The sequence below is a fragment of the Phoxinus phoxinus genome, assembly GCF_949152265.1.
Source record: "Phoxinus phoxinus genome assembly, chromosome: 1".
NCBI classification, from domain to species: Eukaryota; Metazoa; Chordata; class Actinopteri; order Cypriniformes; family Leuciscidae; genus Phoxinus; species Phoxinus phoxinus.
Genome location: NC_136876.1, coordinates 42283869 through 42303328, shown reverse-complemented (window position 1 = coordinate 42303328; position 19460 = coordinate 42283869). Strand labels below are relative to the sequence as shown.

The window sequence follows — 19460 nt, the reverse complement described above, 5'->3', positions numbered from 1 at the left end:
GCTTATGTTCCTGCTCATGAGTTTTTATTCATGATTGTGGTGACCTCTTGTGGAAGGGATTGGAAACGCATACAGATTCACAGGCACATTTATACAGATGCCAGGCAATATTGGAGATAAATTTTCACTAACATATTTGTGGAATTATGATGCAAACGTTCAAAATATTACCCGGGAATTTGATTAATCGACAGTAAAATAATAATTTAGATAAAACATGAAAACATAGGTTGATTAAAGCAGGGGAAAACAATTTGTTTGGATGTTAGTAAGTAGCGTGTGCCATATGATATATAGCCAGTTATGCTCCCTTTCTTGCAATGTAAATGTGAAAAATGTGCTATTAAATATTTAAAAAAGCAGTAAAGAAAATGTTAATAAATATTTATATTTTAAATATTTTCAAATAAATCACATTTCTATTTTCCATTTCATAAAAACCTCATGCTTCACTTCTGCTAGACGATAAGATCTCCTTCACATCTCAGATATTGTCTGTGTATGCTGTGTCTCTTGATACTCTTTGCAGATTTATGCCAATTGTTTTCAGTAGAGATCCCCTTTCCTGCACAGTATAGGTGTAAGAGGTGTAGTTATGCCTTGTCCAAATTGAGAGTTATGCCTTGGCCACTTGAGGCTACTTGCGTGCACGCAACAGGAAGTACGGAAGACTGTCCCATGTCTTAAAGAAAAAGTCCCCCCAAAAAGAAAAATTAACCCTTGATTACTCATCCTGAAGCCATCCTAGGTGTATATAACATTCTTCTCTCAGACGAATACAATCAGAGTTATATTAAAAAATGTCCTGGCTCTTCCAAGCTTGATATTGAGAGTGAATGGCTGTTTGACTTTGGAAGTCCATTTTAGCGCATCTATTCATGATTAAAGAAGCGATGCATTTGTGAAAGAAAAATATCCATATTTAAAACTTTATCGACTAAAATAACTAGCTTCCGGCAGACGGCCGTACGCATCGATTTATGCCAAAAGAGTAACCCTTGAACTTGACACACAACATAATGACGAACGTGTGTGTATGTGAAGTTTTAGCTTAAAATACCCCACAGATATTTTTATATAGCATGTTAAAGTTGTCAGTTTTTGAGGGTGAGCAAATGAGCTGCTGCTCCCAGCACAGGGGGCGGAGCTTCAACAGTTTATGTCCTTTTACCTCACACAGACATGCACTAAAAATTTCTGAAACGTTTTTTATGTTCAAACCGGAGTCAGATGATGTCAACGGAGTCAAAGATGGAGAGACTCAAGAAAAAGTGACAACATGTAGAGCAACAGGACATTTCTGAATGGTTAGTTGTGAATTTATGATGTGCTGATGTGGAGTTATCTTCTAGTCATTGATTAGCATATTCTGTCTTGATATTCTACAAATCGTGTTTGCGGGGTTTATGTAAATTTTAGGGTTTGTGATGTCACTTACCCGGGAGGAAAGTCGTGTAGTCCCTACCAGCCGTTTCTTGTAGTCCTTAAGCCATTTCTTTAAAATAAAATATCTCCCTTTGCTTTGAACTTTGAGTGTTGTAACTTTGCAGATGTTGTTTATGCTCAAACAGCAACATTACACACTAACTAAAGTTAGAAAAGTGAAATCATAATCAACCACCCCTTTAATTAGAAGCACCACAATTACATTTGTAACAACAATGACTGCTGCTTTTCGATCAGTGAATCGTGATTCATGCATTGACACTTCATGCATTGTCTAAACCAACGAGAGCTTTGTCTCTTTCTCCATCACACACACACAAAGAGACATGTAATGTGACACCCAAACATTCCTTTCCCAAAGAAGCACATACACACACACCAAGACACCCACGTGTCTTGCACAGAGAAAAAGGACTGCTAAATAGTCACTCTTAAATGTAATAAATATATCCCTTTTGTGTTAAGATGTGTGTATAAACCATAGGAAAGCATATATATGTCCAAGTGTAACATTAATCGAACTTTAAATGTCTATACTAATGCATAATAATCAAACGTTGTATTCCTAACCGTAAACCTGATGTGTTTCATATCATTTTAAATCTTGAGACCTAACGGAGTTGAATCTCGATAATAGACTGCAATGATATGATTATTACTATATGAATCCTTTTCAGTCGTAGAAATGACTAAACCCAAAGCTCTGTCATAAATCTACAAAGCTGCGCTCCTCTTGACAAGACAAAGAAAGTTCCCGCTTTCGAAATGCTGAAGGCTATTGGCTGATCACGCCGAACAAAGGCGTAACCCATACAGTCTTTAAAAAGAGAGCCAAAGCTCCTCCTCCCTCTCTTGCTTCCTGCTCTTCCTGCCGTCGTCAGCATGTGAAATCTTCGGACCTGAACTCCTTCAGGAGTTCCCTCCTTTTTATTTCCTTTATAAAGTTTCTTTTGTTTCATTTTCAAATTCTCCTTGGTTCGCCTTCACCTAAGAGTGAACGAATTTAGCGTGAATTATCCCTTCAGCCACTTCACTTTCAAGAAGCCTTCAAAACTCCCGCGCCCAGCGCGCCCCGGAGACAGAGCACGCACCCTGTCCGAGAGAACCTCCACGAGAGAACGCGCCTCAGCATGAGAACGCGCGCTCCTCTCAGACCCACACAAAGAACTTTGCAAGTATCAAACTCTAACGAGTTTTAATGTTTTAAGGTTCGATGCATTCTGTTGGCTCTCTCAAGGTTTCTGTGATGTGGTTGTTACACTCAAAAAAATAAATTGTTGAATGAACATGATTTAATCGTATCACCCATTATGCATCTAAGCAAGATTTGAATATTTTATTTGAACACAATATTGGTTTGTAAATTGAACATGATTGTAATATGTCAATGCAACTTCTTTGCAACTAATTGAATCAACATGTTTGTATTGTGTTAGACTAATCAAATGTATTCTCATTCACTCAAAGCACAGGAAAGCAGAATCACCAAAGGAGAAAATCTAATTTTTAAGTCACCATTATGGAGATCAGTGTGTGTTTTAGTTGGGCTCTTCACCCTTAAATTATTAACTTTAAGTTTTGTTTGGCTGCTGTTCATAAGTTATACCAGCCAGATGAATAAATAGGAACGGTGATCTGATAGTGTTGGTTGTGTATTAACATAACCATTATTTCACAATCATTTAACCTGAATCACTGAACTCAAATAGAGTCCAATTTATGATTAAGGTTTATTTTATTAATTTTAGCTGCATAATATGTTTAGCCTTATCAATGAAATTAAACGATCAAATCAACAAAAAAAAAAAATACATATACACATTTCTTTTTTAGGCACACACAGACATCAATATTTAACGTATGAATCTCAGCAGTGGTGAGAAACGGATCACCTCTGATCATAAGCTCATTATTTATTCATGCAGCAATGCATGATGGGAGCTATGAATGAGTTTTGATTGGTGCAACACAGAATGCACTGCAACATGCTTTATAAATGTCACCATTGTTGAGATACATACACTGATTCTTGATGTCTGTGTGTGCCCAAAAAAGAAATGTGTATATATATATTTTTATTTGTATTGATTTGATCGTTTTAATTTCATTGAAAAGGCTAAACCTATTATGCAGCTAAAATTAATAAATTAAACCTGACTCATAAATTGGACTCCATATGAGTTCAGTGATTCTGGCTAAATGATTGTGAAATAATGGTTATGTTAATACACAACCAACACCATCAGATCACCATTCCTATTTGTTCATCTGGCTGTTATAACTTATGTACAGCAGTCAAACAAAACTTAAAGTTAATAATTTAAGGGTGAAGAGCCCAACTAAAACACACACCGATCTCCATAATGGTGACTTAAAAATTAGATTTTCTCCTTTGGTGATTCTGCTTTCCTGTGCTTTGAGTGAATGAGAATACATTTGATTCGTCTAACACAATACAAACATGTTGATTCAATTAGTTGCAAAGAAGTTGCATTGACATATTACAATCATGTTCAATTTACAAACCAATATTGTGTTCAAATAAAATATTCAAATCTTGCTTAGATGCATAATGGGTGATACGATTAAATCATGTTCATTCAACAATTTATTTTTTTGAGTGTATATGGTTGGTCACTCGTGACCATTCTCTCTCCCTCTCTCTCTCTCCCGCACTCAAAGCGAGCGCGCGCCCCTCCTCCGAACTTTATCTCTCTCACCTTCTCTCTCTCATCTGTTATTCGTTGTCTTGTATTGTTTACTGTAAGTTATGTACACTGTTAGCCCTTACTGTAGAAAAAGCCCAAGTTCTTACAATATTATACCATTTTCCATTAAAACAGTAATATACAGGAATATACCTACAGGAATATACTGTGAATTAACAGCGCTCAAAGTCGACACTCAGAGGCTGTGTTCCCAATCACACCCTATACCCTCATTCACTTTTCCCTACACTAGTTCACTAATATAGTCCACTTGACAGAGTGAATGAAAAGAAGTGAGTGAATTGAGACACTGATGCACACCTGATAAGCAGAATCACTGAAGGACAGAGAAACAAGAACCGAAAAAAAGAGAAACACAAGAAATACAACTGACTTCCAGCCACACTGAGTGTGAAACCAGTTTAACATTATTTATTTCAAGTTATTGTTGAGAATGAACAGGGATTTAGTTAATAATAAAGTTGTTGTCACCATGATGGAGATCAGTATTTGCTTTAGTTGGTGTCTTGTACCTTGACTTAAAAACTTTTTCCAGTCTTCTCTCTCTGGCTGTTGTAACAATGAGTTTATAAAGCTCATTTGCTACAGCAAGAAAAAGTCTAGGGAAGTTGATCAGGTGTTTACCTTTTTAGGTTTTTTGGTGATGTCATAATCATTCATGAGTTTTTGCTCTTTTTTGTATGTAAGCTATGAATTTATGGGTTTAATACCATATATCTGATAATCTACAACATGAAATCCAGCAAGATTTCTTTAATCAGGTCAACTGAATAATTTTTAAATCATATAGTGCATTAAAATTTTATTATCTCCTGTTTGTCTCAGGCACACACAGACATCAACAATCAGCGTATGAATCTCAAAAATGGTGATGATCAAAAGTTTCATGTCGCAATGCATGCTGGGTACCAGGATAGTATAAAACTCCCAGCATGCTCTGCTGCATGAATAAAAAAAAATAAAAAAATATTCCCACCATTGTTGAGATGCATGTTCTAATTTGTGATATCTCTGTGTTTCTACAATACAGTGTAGCTCTGTTGTTTTAGGTTATGCTTGTGTTATAATTAAATTAGTCATTGTTGCTGTCTTTTCACAGTGATGGTAAAATAACACTTTTGATTGACAATAAACTCTGTATGAGTGAGAATTAACTACTTAGTGAATGGACAGGCTATTTAGTGTTTTGCCATGATAGTGAATATAACCGCAATCATTCACAAACTGTGTGTGTTCACAAGTGTGACTTGCAAAAACACAGCTCAAGCAGCAAGAGAAAACATAATGTTGTGGCATCAGCGACCCAACTAAAGCAAACACTGATCTCTATAATGGTAACTTCAAATCAAACATTTTAAATTAAACATCTCAATAACAACTTCTGTAGATGTATGACAGAAATAAAGTCATACTGGTTAATAATACGTGTAATAATGTGTTATTCTGCTTGTTAACAGCAGGTGTTCATCACGAATGCTCAACAATCACTTACATATTCACTTAATTATATCACTGTGTCAATGTTACTTTTTACTCTTTGTAGTGTGGATTTTCCTGTGGGGTTGAAAGGGTTAACAGTGTAAGATAAAAAGACACACCCACGAAAAGTATTTAAACAGTAATAAACTGTAAGTTATAAAACAGGTTTATACTGGCAACACTGTTGCCAGTAGTTTACTGTAAAATGTCGTTTTTTGGGTCACCATTGTGCTGAAGAGTAGAGCCTGTGCTTCAGTCCAGCAGAAGATCTAGAAACATCGATGATATGCTGCATGTAGCTTTATTTATCAGGCGGTGACTGTAATTGCTGGTCAAGTGGAAATCTTTTTATGTACTTAAGTTTTTTAGTGGTTTCTAATGAAAGTTCTTAACTCTTTTCTCACATTATTAATGCATTACACATTTTAGTTAATACATTTAAATGACAGTTGGTCAATTATGGCGGTCAGTTTCTGCAAGTGAAATTAGTTTTAACTCGAGTTTTATGGCGTTATTTTCCTGTCAAATGTCGAGAGCGCATTATTGTAGCGCGAAAGTACATTAATATAATGCGCGAGCGCGAATCTCTCTGCTCGCGCACGAAATATGATGCGCGAGCGCGAATATCTCTGCTCGCGCGCGGAATATAATGTACCGAGCGCGAATCCCGCGCGCGCGCTCTCAGATATACGCTGCTCTTGTAAGAATTTTCTCTGGGCTCGCTCAGAGAATATGCCTGCACTTAAAACCTGTTCAGTGCCATCGCGAATCTCTCCTCTTAGACTGTGACCCGTGCGTTCGCGCATGCCTAAGTACTCTTCTCTTCCATTTCTTTCTCTTTGCTCTTGGCTCTGCTCTTGGCATAAACGCTGTCAAAACGGCAACAACCAATCATAAATAGGCTTCAACGGCTGACCAATGAAAACGCGACATCGTACATGGAATCTTATTGGTTGATATTGAACCGCACATGGAATAAGTTAAATCAAGACAAGCCGAGATGGATCCGCCGAATCGACGAGTTTTATTTGTTTTGATGTTATGTCAAATGTATCTTAGAAATGTCTGGGAAGAGGGCGATTGGATTATTTTACATATAAATGAATGACCTAGACTGTCTATCTGCACAATATGTTTTGTAAAAATTGGTACTCCAGACTCTAAAGTTATCTGAAAGGAAATGTTACAGGGCTGGATTTCCCGAAACCTTCTTTAAATTATTATACCTTAAACTAAAGCTATATCTAACGTTAATACGTGTTTCCCGAAACGTTCTTATTTAAGTATAACTTTATAACATTTTACTAACATTCGTTAGTAAGGTTGGTCTGGACCACTCTTAGCTATAGGCTACCTTATCACTGTGATAGGCTATATACGAATATAATTCTGAAGCTGTAGGCTAACACAATTAGTGTTCAATTAGGATTATGGCAAAGAATAAATTATGCATAGATTCACTGCTAAATTCAAATGTGCTTTTGCACTGAACCAGAGACAAAGGCGCTCAACTCTTGTCATATTTCATACACATATCTATTTTTTTCTATTCTACTAGTAGTAGCTACGTGGTGGTGGGGTACTTTCGTTAGTTACTTACATTCTTATATGTATATGTATAAATATATTCCTTTGTGTTCAACAGATCAAAGAAATTCATACAGGTTTGAAACTACTTGAGTGGGAGTAAATTATGACTTTAATCATTTTAATTATGGGTTTAATTTTCATTTTTCCCTTTAAGCAACAATAAGGTATAGTTCGGGGAACACGTCTAGAAAAGGTATCTTCAAATACCTTTAGAGTCTTATCTTAGATTCCCCCCAAATATTTGTTCAGATTTGAATTTAGCAGTTGATCTCGCTACGTACTTAATGGTTAATAACTGGTGTGATTGCACGAGACAATGTGTTAATTATCAGACGTAAAATATTATTTTTGCCTTTTGGAATCGGCTTTCAAATCTATTTGGCTCAAAAATCTCACTTTCAATGGGCATGGCACCTGTAGTGTGAACAATGTGGTTGACAGTCTAGGTCATTTATATGTAAAATAATCCAATCGCCCTCTTCCCAGACATTTCTAAGATACATTTGACATATTTAACATTAAAACAAATAAAACTCGTCGATTCGGCGGATCCACCTCGGCTCGTCTTGATTTAACTTATTCCATGTGCGGTTCAATATCAACCAATAAGATTCCATGTACGATGTCGCGTTTTCATTGGTCAGCCGTTGAAGCCTATTTATGATTGGTTGTTGCCGTTTTGACAGCGTTTATGCCAAGAGCAAAGAGAAAGAAATGGAAGAGAAGAGTACTTGCATGCGCGAACGCACGGGTCACAGTCTAAGAGGAGAGATTCGCGATGGCACTGAACAGGTTTTAAGTGCAGGCATATTCTCTGAGCGAGCCCAGAGAAAATTCTTACAAGAGCAGCGTATGTCTGAGAGCGCGCGCGCGGGATTCGCGCTCGGTACATTATATTCCGCGCGCGAGCAGAGATATTCGCGCTCGCGCATCATATTTCGTGCGCGAGCAGAGAGATTCGCGCTCGCGCATTATATTAATGTACTTTCGCGCTACAATAATGCGCTCTCGACATTTGACAGGAAAATAACGCCATAGAGTTTTAATTTAGTGCATTTTACAGTAACAAACGGTATATTACAGTAAAATACTGTAGATTACAGTAAAGAACTGTACAATTAACAGTAAATTACTGGCAACAGTGTTGCCAGTATTTTACTGTAAAAAAACCCGGTAAGGTCTAACAGTGTACATAGATATAATCGGTGTATAATCAATATGTGTAGTCCGTTATATTCTGTAGTTTGCATTTATTAAAACAATATATTCAACTGTTTCTGTGAAAGTGCTTGTAAAAATACAAACGTCAATGAGATAGATTCAAGAGCTACCGCGCTCATTAGTTACTACATTAAGTAATTTTAATTTTATAAACACAAGGAAATTAACGTTCACGGCCAGAAAATTAATATTTCTTGGAGTTTATAAGAAAGGATAGCTTTATTGAGAAATTGATCGCTTAATCTGACGGTTGGTCGTTGCTGGACAACACCGATTTGATGATTACATAATTTCCCTTAAAGATCATCTCATAATCGAAGTTAAGTAAGATTATTGATATATGAATGAGGAATTATAATTCGTTGTGATTGATTATTCATATATTCATATAATCCACTTTCACTTTCGACAATTTAATGTAACTGTAATATGCAAAATATTAATCATATTCATGATTAGTTATTGAAATTCCCTATGGATCATTTGAGCTAATTCATACGGACCCTGAGTCCGAAGCATAAGGCATATAGATTACACATTTTACATTTGTGTTTTCTGTTAGGTACATAGCGATTACTGAACAGACATTTTTAAAACAAAATTAATGCAAAGCATTGAAAATATCATTAATAAAAGCTCTGCAAACAAGATGAAGTATGTTCAATTGAGTAATCAAAAGTTCTACACTTGCAGTCTTTACGCCTACTTGAACACTTGGGCCAAATAGAGGAAATACGTCATGCAAGTAGACAAGTGGTCAAGTGCAAAGACAGCAAGTTTAGGTATTTGCACAAAGCATTATACATACTGTAATACTAATTACGGTTATTATTACGACATCTGGCGTGAACGCAGCGCTCCGCTCCTCCAAACCTAATCAAACACACCTGAACAAGCTAATCAGGGTCTTCAAGATTAGGCTAAAGCTACAGGTGAGATTCATCAGGGTTGGAGTTACCCAGACCTCCTTGGATCTTTAAAAACGCGTTTTCAGAAAACTTTTATACATTGATTGATGTTGCGGGATTCAGCAGCACATGTTTGCGTTGTAATTTTGTGTGCAGTTTCTGTCTTTCCTGACTAGTTCAGCGCGTTTTCCAGCAGAGCTCATTGTGAGATCACAGGTCGAGATGATGACAGCTCGAGTATTCTGCTCGTTGAGTGTTGTTTTATTGTGCCTGTTTGTATGTTTGTGCACAACATACACTGCAGTTGCAGGTGAGAAGATCTTTTAGCTTACAGTCTGAAGAAATGCATAAATAAGTGCCTTACACAAAAAAAATACTTCTTTTGAACATGACTACAGTGCGTTTAGTTGCAATGGTAAATTTATGAAAAACACATGAACTGTCCATGCACAGCAAAAACTCCAGTGTTCACAGAAAACACTCCAGTGTTAAATTAACACTCCTGGGAGTTTATATGAGTCCACACTCAAGAGTGTAAAGTGTTAAAATATGAGTGTTAAATGAACACTCAAGAGTGTTAAAGTTAATGAGATAATTAAGTTAATAATTGAGTGATGATTGAGCATTAGTGATGAACACCTGATGTTAACAAGCAGAATCACTGAAGGAGAAAATCACAAATTGTAAGTCACCATTATGGAGATCAGTGTTTGCTTTAGTTGGGCTCTTGACCCTTATATTATTTACTTAGAATTCTGTGTGCCTGTTGTTATTAATTTATAACAGACAGATGAACAATGAAAAAAAGTGATCTGTTGGCTATGTTATGACAATCATAATATGAACTTGATCACTGAACCCTTATTTCTGATTAAAATTTCTGTTGTTTATTACAGCATAACTGTGATTCTACATAAATATCCAGCATTTTTGATAAATAAATATTGAAGAATTTTTAAAGTTGTTTTGAAAAAAAAAATCTTAATTTTAGGCACACACAGACATCAAGATTCAGTCTATGCATCTCAACAATGGTGACAAGCAAAATATTCATTAGGAAAATGAAATTACTTCATATAATTTGTTAATTCTGCAATGCATGATGGGAGCATTAATGAGTTGATTGGTGGCAGCCACTGCAACATGCTTTATTCTTGTCACCATGGTTGAGATTCACAGGCTGATTATTGATGTCTGTGTCTAAATAAAGTATTTAAAAGTCTCTTGATCAGAACAATGTTTATTAAATATTTTGGATTATATATACAATACTGAAAATCATACGCTTTAATATCAAAGAGCTGCATTATAAACAAGTTAAACCAAACTATGTAATTAAGTTTTGTTTATTTCAGATCACAATATGATTGTCAAAATATGACCAACACCATCAGATCAATTTTTCTCTTTGTTCATCTGACTGTTATTTATCAGAAAACGCAGACAACCAAAATCTAAAGTTAATAATATAAGGGTCAAGAGCCCAACTAAAACACACACTGATCTCCATAATGGTGACTTACAATTTGTGATTTTCTCCTTCAGTGATTCTGCTTGTTAACATCAGGTGTCTTCAATAATGCTCAATCATCACTTAATTAATAACTTAATTATCTCATTAACTTTAACATTCTTGAGTGTTCATTTAACACTCATATTTTAACACTTTACACTCTTGAGTGTGGACTCATATACACTCCCAGGAGTGTTAATTTAACACTGGAGTTTTTGCTGTGTGTCTTCGATCTGCATTGTGCTTATATTACACACCTCGCCAGTTGTGGGGTAGAATAGAATGGGGCATTTTATAGCGCTTTCATATAGGCTACTACTGTACACTCAAAGCGCTTTACAATCAGGGAATCTCTCCTCAATCACCACCAGCATCCACTTGGGAGGTTGTAACTGCACTTGTTGTATTGAAAACTGATTGACAGTTTAGTGATAAATGGAATTTATTCTTGATTTTTGAGCAGATAAATGCATATTTTCAAGTTTGACACCTATATTTCAAAACCTCTGACTTATGAATACTGAAACCATTACAACACTCCCTGGTCCTTTTTAACGATCCTCTTGAATCCTCTTCTGTAGACTCTGGTCAGTGTCCGGTAATGCTGACGGTTGTGCCGTCCCGTCGAGGATGTACTTCTGATAGCGACTGCTCTGGAGGACATAAATGCTGTCAATTTCCCTGTGGACGCGCATGTGTGCCGCCTGTTTTTAGTGAGTTTCAATTAATGAGGGATGCTAGAGGTCTCCCAAAAGAAACACTGAAAGTTTTCACTCAGACTTTGCTAGTAAACTTCACAAAAAATTGCAAAGAAACGGCAAGTAACACATTGACCTAAATATGAAACATTGAAGTAGAAAGACTGAATATATATTTATATTCAAACAGTAAATGACCTTCAGCATTCAGTGTTTTCTTTCATGTCTTCATAACAGCAAAGCCAGGAGAGTGTCAGAGCACCAAAACTGGAAGAGGAAATTGTGCCAAGTTGTGTTACTATGACAGTGACTGTCCGAACAATGAGAAATGTTGCAGCAATGGATGTGGACATCAATGTATGGCTCCATATGCAGGTAGTTGTATTATATTTGGTTATGGATGGTTTGGGTCAGCTCCCCAACCCCCCAAGTGTGTCTTTTATAATTCTGGTGTCATATCCTACTCCATGACAAAAATACCTTAAATTTAGTACACATAGCAAAGTTTCACAGAATAGCTTTAATAAATTAATAAAGATGATGAATATGTAAAATACAATTCACTCTGTAACACTTGCTATTCATGATTTGAGTTTTGTGCTGAATGCCATTGAAAGGACAGACTTAAGATGACTATCTGTATCCTTCCAGTGAAGTCTGCGGCCGAACAGCCAAAGCCTCCAGTGAAGCCTGCGGTCGAACAGCCAAAGCCTCCAGTGAAGCCTGCGGCCGAACAGCCAAAGCCTCCAGTGAAGCCTGCTGCCGAACAGCCAAAGCCTCCAGTGAAGCCTGCGGCCGAACAGCCAAAGCCTCCAGTGAAGCCTGCTGCCGAACAGCCAAAGCCTCCAGTGAAGCCTGCAGCCGAACTGCCAAGGCAGCCCGAGTGGGCCGGACACCGCGGCCACGGTCACCATGAAGGCAACGACGGTCACCATGATGGCCACGACGGTCACCATGATGGCCACGACGATCACCACGACGGCCACGATCCCCATGATGGGGATCGTGGCCGTCGTGGCCATCATGGGGATCGTGGCCGTCGTGGTGATCGTCGTGGCCATCATGGTGACCGTCGTGGCCATCATGGTGACCGTCGTGGCCATCATGGTGACCGTCGTGGCCATCATGGTGACCGTCGTTGCCTTCATGGTGACCGTGGCCGCGCTACCAGAATTGTTACTGTTTTCAACCATATAATATTTATTTTATGTTTCTGACATTTAAATATAAATAAGTATAGTAGCAAAGTCACATAGGCTGTAAAATATACACGGACTATAGTGAAGGCAATAATCCTTTAAAATTAATTTGACCACGTGTTTTACTCTAATCTTAGAATAGGCTATTGAACAAAGATGAATAGTGCCCCGATTTAAGCTGTCGCAATAAATTATTTTAAATAGGCTAATAGTTTTCTATTTAGGGGTTCGTTTTTTTTCTCCACGTGAAACAGTTCTTCTGTTCTTGCTCCAGAGCAGTCTATCAAAAGTCTGTCATGACTGTTAGCTTCACCGGACACTACAGAACGGGCTTTATGCACAGCTGCACTACTTCCTGAACTTTACCCAGCTCATTTGTTTCCGGTCTTCCATTATTGGACAAACTGATTAATCCAGGTGTGTCTGACCAACAACAATAATCAGCCACACCTGGATTAATCAGTTTGTCCAATAATGGCAGACAGGAAACAAAGTAGCTGGCTAAAGTTCAGGAAGTAGTGCAGCTGTGCATAAAGCCCATAGGATTCAAAAGGTTTGTTAGGGGAGATCAGGGAGTGCTGTGGTAGTTTCAGCAGTTTTAAATCAGTGGGTTTGCAATACCGGTCTCAAACTTTAATATACTATTCACACATTGTATCTATACTTCAAAACAAAGAAGCTTAAATCTACCATTTATCACGAAATTGTGTCAATCAGTTCCAAAGACAAAATGCGGTTACAACCTTCCCCACTATAGGGTGAGTGCAATGTTGATAGAAAACACGGACATCAGTTAATGTCATAAATTTACAGTTGTAACCAAGTTAGAGTTGTCAAAAATTACCGACTTCAGTACCAAACAGTACTGAAATTTTAAAATTGTGATGCTTTGAGCGTTGTTGAGCGGAATCATAAACACCTCTGATTGGCCATTGTATATACGCACTCATCGGATATGTCTGTGATTGGCTATGATCAACGCACGGGAGCGTTTGAGAGCACGGACATGTTTCAAAATGTTTTAAAAAACATTTTTTTTAACTGGGAGCGTTTTGTAACGGGTATATTATTTTGAAAGGAGCTTATTTTTTTGGGTACTCTTATTTTGGCAAGCGGTCTACTTTTTTTGGGCGAGTGCTGAAAGTGCAGCGGGGAGAGACGAAGAAGAGCGCGCGTTCTGAGTGTGCGACTGATACAGAAGTGAATGCAGTGTCGTGATCGAGAAGCTCGTTCGTTAAAGTTGTTTCAATGGAAGATTATCGAGGATGGAGTCGAATAAAGAATAACAGCACTAAGTGAGGGGGTTATAGTGACCCACGTTTGATATTGAAGACAGTTTTGTTCCGGTGGTATGTGTTGGCTGTGAGAATGATGCAGTGACATATTGTGAAGACCACGGAAGCTGTGAGTTCGTTTAAAGTGCAAACCCCGCTTAATTTTTGTCATCAAGAGACTTGTTACATGTCTTTTTGCTGTATTTTGCACTTCTTGTGTTTTGATCGAATAGCATCGTCGAGTTAATAGTTCCAAGGGACTGTTCATGTGTCCTCGAGTTTTCCCGCACGTTTCAGAGCACGTGAGACTGAGATCGCCGCAGTACGCACTTAATGCAGAGACTCTTTCGCTGATTCAAGGTTGAAGATTGTCGTTACCCTGCCATTCAAGTGACATCCCAGTTTGATTCATCTTCAGGTTGGTTTTCTTTTTGAGACAGTTTATCTGTGAAAGTTTTGGACAAAGTTGAGAGTGTTTTTTTGAACTTGCACACTTAAACACGTGATCTTCAGTTATTGCAACGCACCCAACGTCCGGACAACGAACTCTAATTCATCGTCCTACGAACTGGTATTTTCCTGATTTTTCCTTATTATTTTCCAGTGACTGAACTGATAAACGGTGAACTGTGAGTATACATTTAAAGGGACGTTTCATATAAGTGTTTATTCCGAGGTGGAATTTGATGGTATGTTTTTCTTTTGTGTTTATTTTATTTTTCTTTAAATGTGATTGTTCGAAGATGATCTTTTGAAAAGGTGAGGATTTGTGGTTGTACAAATTGTCACGTTGTAAACTACCTAATTTTGATTCATCCAAAGGGATCTGTTACATCACAAGTGAAAGGGTTTTACAACTTTAGTGTTGAAAGTGTTGGTGTGAATTCAAAAGACAACACAAAGACTGTAAATTATTTTATTTTTTATTCTTTACTTAAACAGAAGAAATAACCAATTATAAGAAAGAGAAATCTAAAGAACTAAATTGTTTGATTGTTTTTTTTGCACTTATTTACAGTATATCTTTTTTATTTGAGAGCTGCTAGGGAGTAGGGAAGCTTCACTTACTTTATTAGATCTGGGGAGGGAGGAGCATAACACACTGTGTTTTCACATATGCAATTTCACTTCAGGAAGCCACCGTGTGACATTATCATACCTGAAGCCTACTCTTGTCAATCTATAGTGTTCTAACACAATAAAGTAAGAAAACCACATTCACACATTAGTGTGTAACGAGGCTAAAACGTTTGGGGGGCGGGGACCAAGATCTTTCGTTGTCCAAACTTCCAGAGCAGTCATAATCCATTTTCCCTACATGACGGGCTAAATTCCCCGTTACATAAGTGGCGTCACGAACAGGATCATACTTAGCCTAATCTTGTTGTTGCTGTAGTATTCTGTCCCAGGTCTGTGAGCAAGAAGAAAAATGGCAGAACTGGAAGAACTGAAGAAGGAGTTCGCTGAAATGCAGAGGAGGTTTGCGGAGCAAGCTGGGGCATTGGATGTTGCCAGAACAGAACAGCGAGAAGCCCTGTCACTGGCCAGAGCAGTAATGGAGCAGCAAGCATCCACTCGTGCACCCCCAGCAACGATCTATATTCCAAGAGATCATAAACTTACCGATTTCACTGGCACCACAAAACCTGGAGAAGGAAGTGTGGAAGAGTGGATTGTCTCTATGAAATCAGCATTTCGAGTCATGAAGGTGCCAGAAGAAGATCAGGTGGAGCTGATAAAGCAGCACTTAAAGGGAGAGGCTAAAGATACTGTGAGGTTCATGATCGAAGAAGTGGATAACAGTGTCGAGTCCATCTTTCAGCTGCTCCAGGAAACCTATGGAGACAAGGTACCTATTGGCACTAGGTTGAAAGACTTTTATGATAGAAAACAAGCACCTGGTGAGACCATACGCGCCTATGCTTATGATTTACGTGAAAAGCTACACAAGGTGAAGCGCAGAGAGCCCAGACGAGTTTCAAATGAAGAGAGTGTTCTGAAAGAGCAGTTAGTCCTTGGACTGAGGGATGATTTCCTAAGAAGAGAAATGAAACGAAGGGTCAAGGAAGAGGAAAGATTGACTTTTGCACAGCTGATGCAAGACGCCATCACGTGGTCTGAGGAAGAGGAAGCACAACCTGAAGGTAACCTGAAGACCCCTGTGCGTGCGAGAGTGGCTGTTCACACTACAGTTGCGACTGGTGACAATTCATCCTCACTGACTTTGGGAAAGTTGCACGAGGCAATAGAGAAGATAGCTGCACGGCAGGAAGAATTGTACAGAATAGTCCATAGTCAGGGGAGAGTCGGTCCACAGCCTGGTGTTATGAGAAGACAGCCTCTGAGAAACAGTGAAGGGCAATATATCTGTTACACCTGTGGTCAACCAGGTCACACCAGTCGTCGTTGTAGGCAGTTTCAGGAGTTGGGTAACCGGGGCACTGCATCATCACAAATGGGGGAAGTATCAGAGGTGTTAAGAGGAGCTTCATCGGGTGACATGGCAAGCACCAGTGGGCCTTCAGTAATCCGGAGCCATACAGCTGACTGGAATGCAGATATAGCACCAGAAACCCTAAGGGATAGTGCTTTTGGAGACTGTTTGACAGTGGATGTAAAAATAGCCGGGGTGCCCACCAAATGCTTGTTGGACACCGGTTCAGAGGTCACCACCATCTCAGAGTCTCACTTTAAACATCATTTCGGAGGACAAGAGATACAGCTGTCGTCTGCTAACTGGGTGCGCCTCACTGCTGCAAACGGACTAGACATTCCTGTCCTTGGATGTCTACAGGCAGATATAGAGTGCATGGGAAGCCTGCTTCCAGGGAAGTGTGTTTTCGTGCTCACAGACTCGAACCCCGATGTGAAGGAGATGAAGGGATTGGCCGGAATCGTGGGGATGAATGTGCTTAGTGAGTTGAAAAACCTTGTACTGTCTGGAAAGGATTTGGATAAGGAGAGCAAAGTGAGCCAACGTGCAGATGCAAATGTCAGGCGAGTGATAGCAAAAGTGAAAAAAGATGAAGGACTCTTGGGCCCAGAGGGAAGGATAGGATTTGTTAAGGTGTCGGGGAAGCAAGTTGTGATAATCCCACCCTTAAGTGAGAAGATTGTGGAAGGCCACTGCAGTATACCTCATCAAGTCAAACATCAGGTGTTGGTGGAGAGCACAGGTTCTGTTACCCTTCCAAAAGGATTGTTAGTAGCCAATGTGCTTGCAAGCCCAGAAAAGGGTAAAGTTCCGGTGCGAGTGTTAAATCTCTGTCAAGAAACTGTCAGGTTGATGCCGAGATCCAGGATTGCAGTTGTGTCTAAGCCTCAAAAAGTAGTCCCAAAGCAAATGGTGGAATTCGAAGAAGATGATGATGAGTTGCGTGTTAAACGACATGTACAGTGCAGCATTAAGAGTGAGAGTCAGCCCGAACAACTGTCAATTCCAGTTCAGATGAATCAGGACGGACTGTCTGAGATTCAACGGGAGGAGCTAAATACTCTGCTGACACGTTATAGTGATGTGTTCTCCAAGAGTGACACAGACTATGGATACACAACAACAGTGACACATAGCATACCTACTGGAGATGCTCAGCCAATAAAACAACGCCATCGACGAGTCCCACCTCACGTTTTTCAAGAGTTCAAGAGACATGTGCAGGATCTTGTCAGTCAAGGTGTACTAAACGAGAGTCGCAGTCCGTGGGCCTCACCTGCAGTCATTGTGATAAAGAAAGACGGAAGTGTCCGTTTCTGCTGCGACTACAGGAGACTCAACCAAGTCACATTTAAGGATGCCTACCCCCTTCCGCGTGTGGAGGAATCCTTGGATGCTTTGGGGAATGCACAGTTGTTTTCCACACTGGATCTCACGGCAGGTTATTTTCAAGTGGCGGTAAATGAATCAGATCGGGAGAAGACTGCTGTCACAACTCCGTTCGGGTTGTTTGAGTGGACACGGATGCCGTTTGGATTATGCAACGCTCCGGCCACCTTTCAGCGGTTGATGAGTGCAGCATTAGGTGATCTGGCCTTTGACGTTCTCTTGATCTATCTTGACGATATTATCGTGTTTTCTGTGGATTTCAAGAGCCATTGTGAGAAGTTGGAGCTTGTGTTCTCAAGGTTGCGTCAGCACGGACTGAAGCTGAAACCGAGTAAATGTTTCCTCCTGAGACCAGAGGTCCGGTTCTTGGGACACATCATTTCGTCAAAGGGAGTTCAGGTGGACAAGGACAAGGTTCAGTGCTTGGATGTGTGGCCTTCACCTACGAATGTTAGGGAGGTTAGACAGCTGCTGGGATTTATGAGTTACTATCGTCGATTTGTTCCAAGATTCGCACAGCTGGCAAAGCCCCTACATGCCCTGGTGGGAAAAGGTAACAAAGGCAAGTCAGCAGAAGCGTTTGTCTGGAGTGATGAGTGTCATTCCGCATTCAGCAAGTTAAAGAGTTGTCTCATGTCACCTCCGATTCTGGCTTACCCTGATTTCCAGTGTCCGTTCATACTTACGACGGATGGGAGCCTCAATGGACTTGGAGCCATTCTCAGTCAAAAGCAGGGGGGCGTTGAACGTGTCATTGCTTATGTGAGCAGAGGTCTAAAGGGATCGGAGAGAAATGACAAATATTACAGTGCCTTCAAGTTGGAGTTACTTGCCCTTAAATGGGCAGTAACTGAGAAATTTAAGGAATACCTGATATTTGCAAAATTTCAGGTTATTACTGACCACAACCCTCTTCGCTACCTGGAGACAGCCAACCTCGGAGCAGTGGAACAGCGTTGGTCTGCACAGTTAGCAGAGTTCAACTTTGATGTGTGTTACAAGCCTGGCAGACAGAACATCAATGCTGACGTTCTTTCTAGGATTCCCTGGGGTATGGAACCCGAGGAGGATGACAATGGGAAAGACTTCATTCGGTTGACATCTGACGAGGTACGGGCATGCCTGTGGCCAGGTAAAGAAGAAGGGGTTGACAAGTCTTCAGTCCGAGTTGCCAAACAAGCAGCTATAAGGAAGGGCATTGATGGTTATAGCTGGTCATCCATCAAAGAGCAACAGAGGAATGATCCTTGTATAGCACCTGTGTACAACGCTGTACTCGAGAACAGGAGGCTTGTGACACGTAGTTTCCGGGATTTGGAAACCCAGCAAAAGAAGCTAGCTAGACAGTTGGAGCGTTTGAAATTAAGACATGAAGTGCTGTTCCGAGTGATTACAGACCCAAGAGACGGGGAGGAGATTTGGCAGTTGGTAGTGCCTGAGTCTTTGTGGGAAAAAGTGTATAAGGGAGTCCATGAACATGGAGGACATTTTGGTAGCAGGAGTACATTAGAGCAGATGCGACAGAGCTATTATTGGCCCACAATGGCCAATGACGTACAAACCTGGGTAACTCAGTGTCG

The 19460-nt window shown here is 39.5% G+C and overlaps 1 long non-coding RNA gene across 1 annotated transcript in view; it reads left to right on the top strand.

Annotated features, from left to right (window-relative positions):
- The first annotated feature begins 2395 nt into the window (after positions 1 to 2395).
- LOC306996046 overlaps positions 2396 to 19460 on the top strand; it is a 404126-nt gene continuing 387061 nt past the window's right edge. The window contains exons 1-3 of the long non-coding RNA XR_013796987.1: positions 2396 to 2694; positions 4068 to 4218; positions 8432 to 8987. This is a non-coding gene — a long non-coding RNA (uncharacterized lncRNA). The remainder of the gene's footprint in view (positions 2695 to 4067; positions 4219 to 8431; positions 8988 to 19460) is intronic.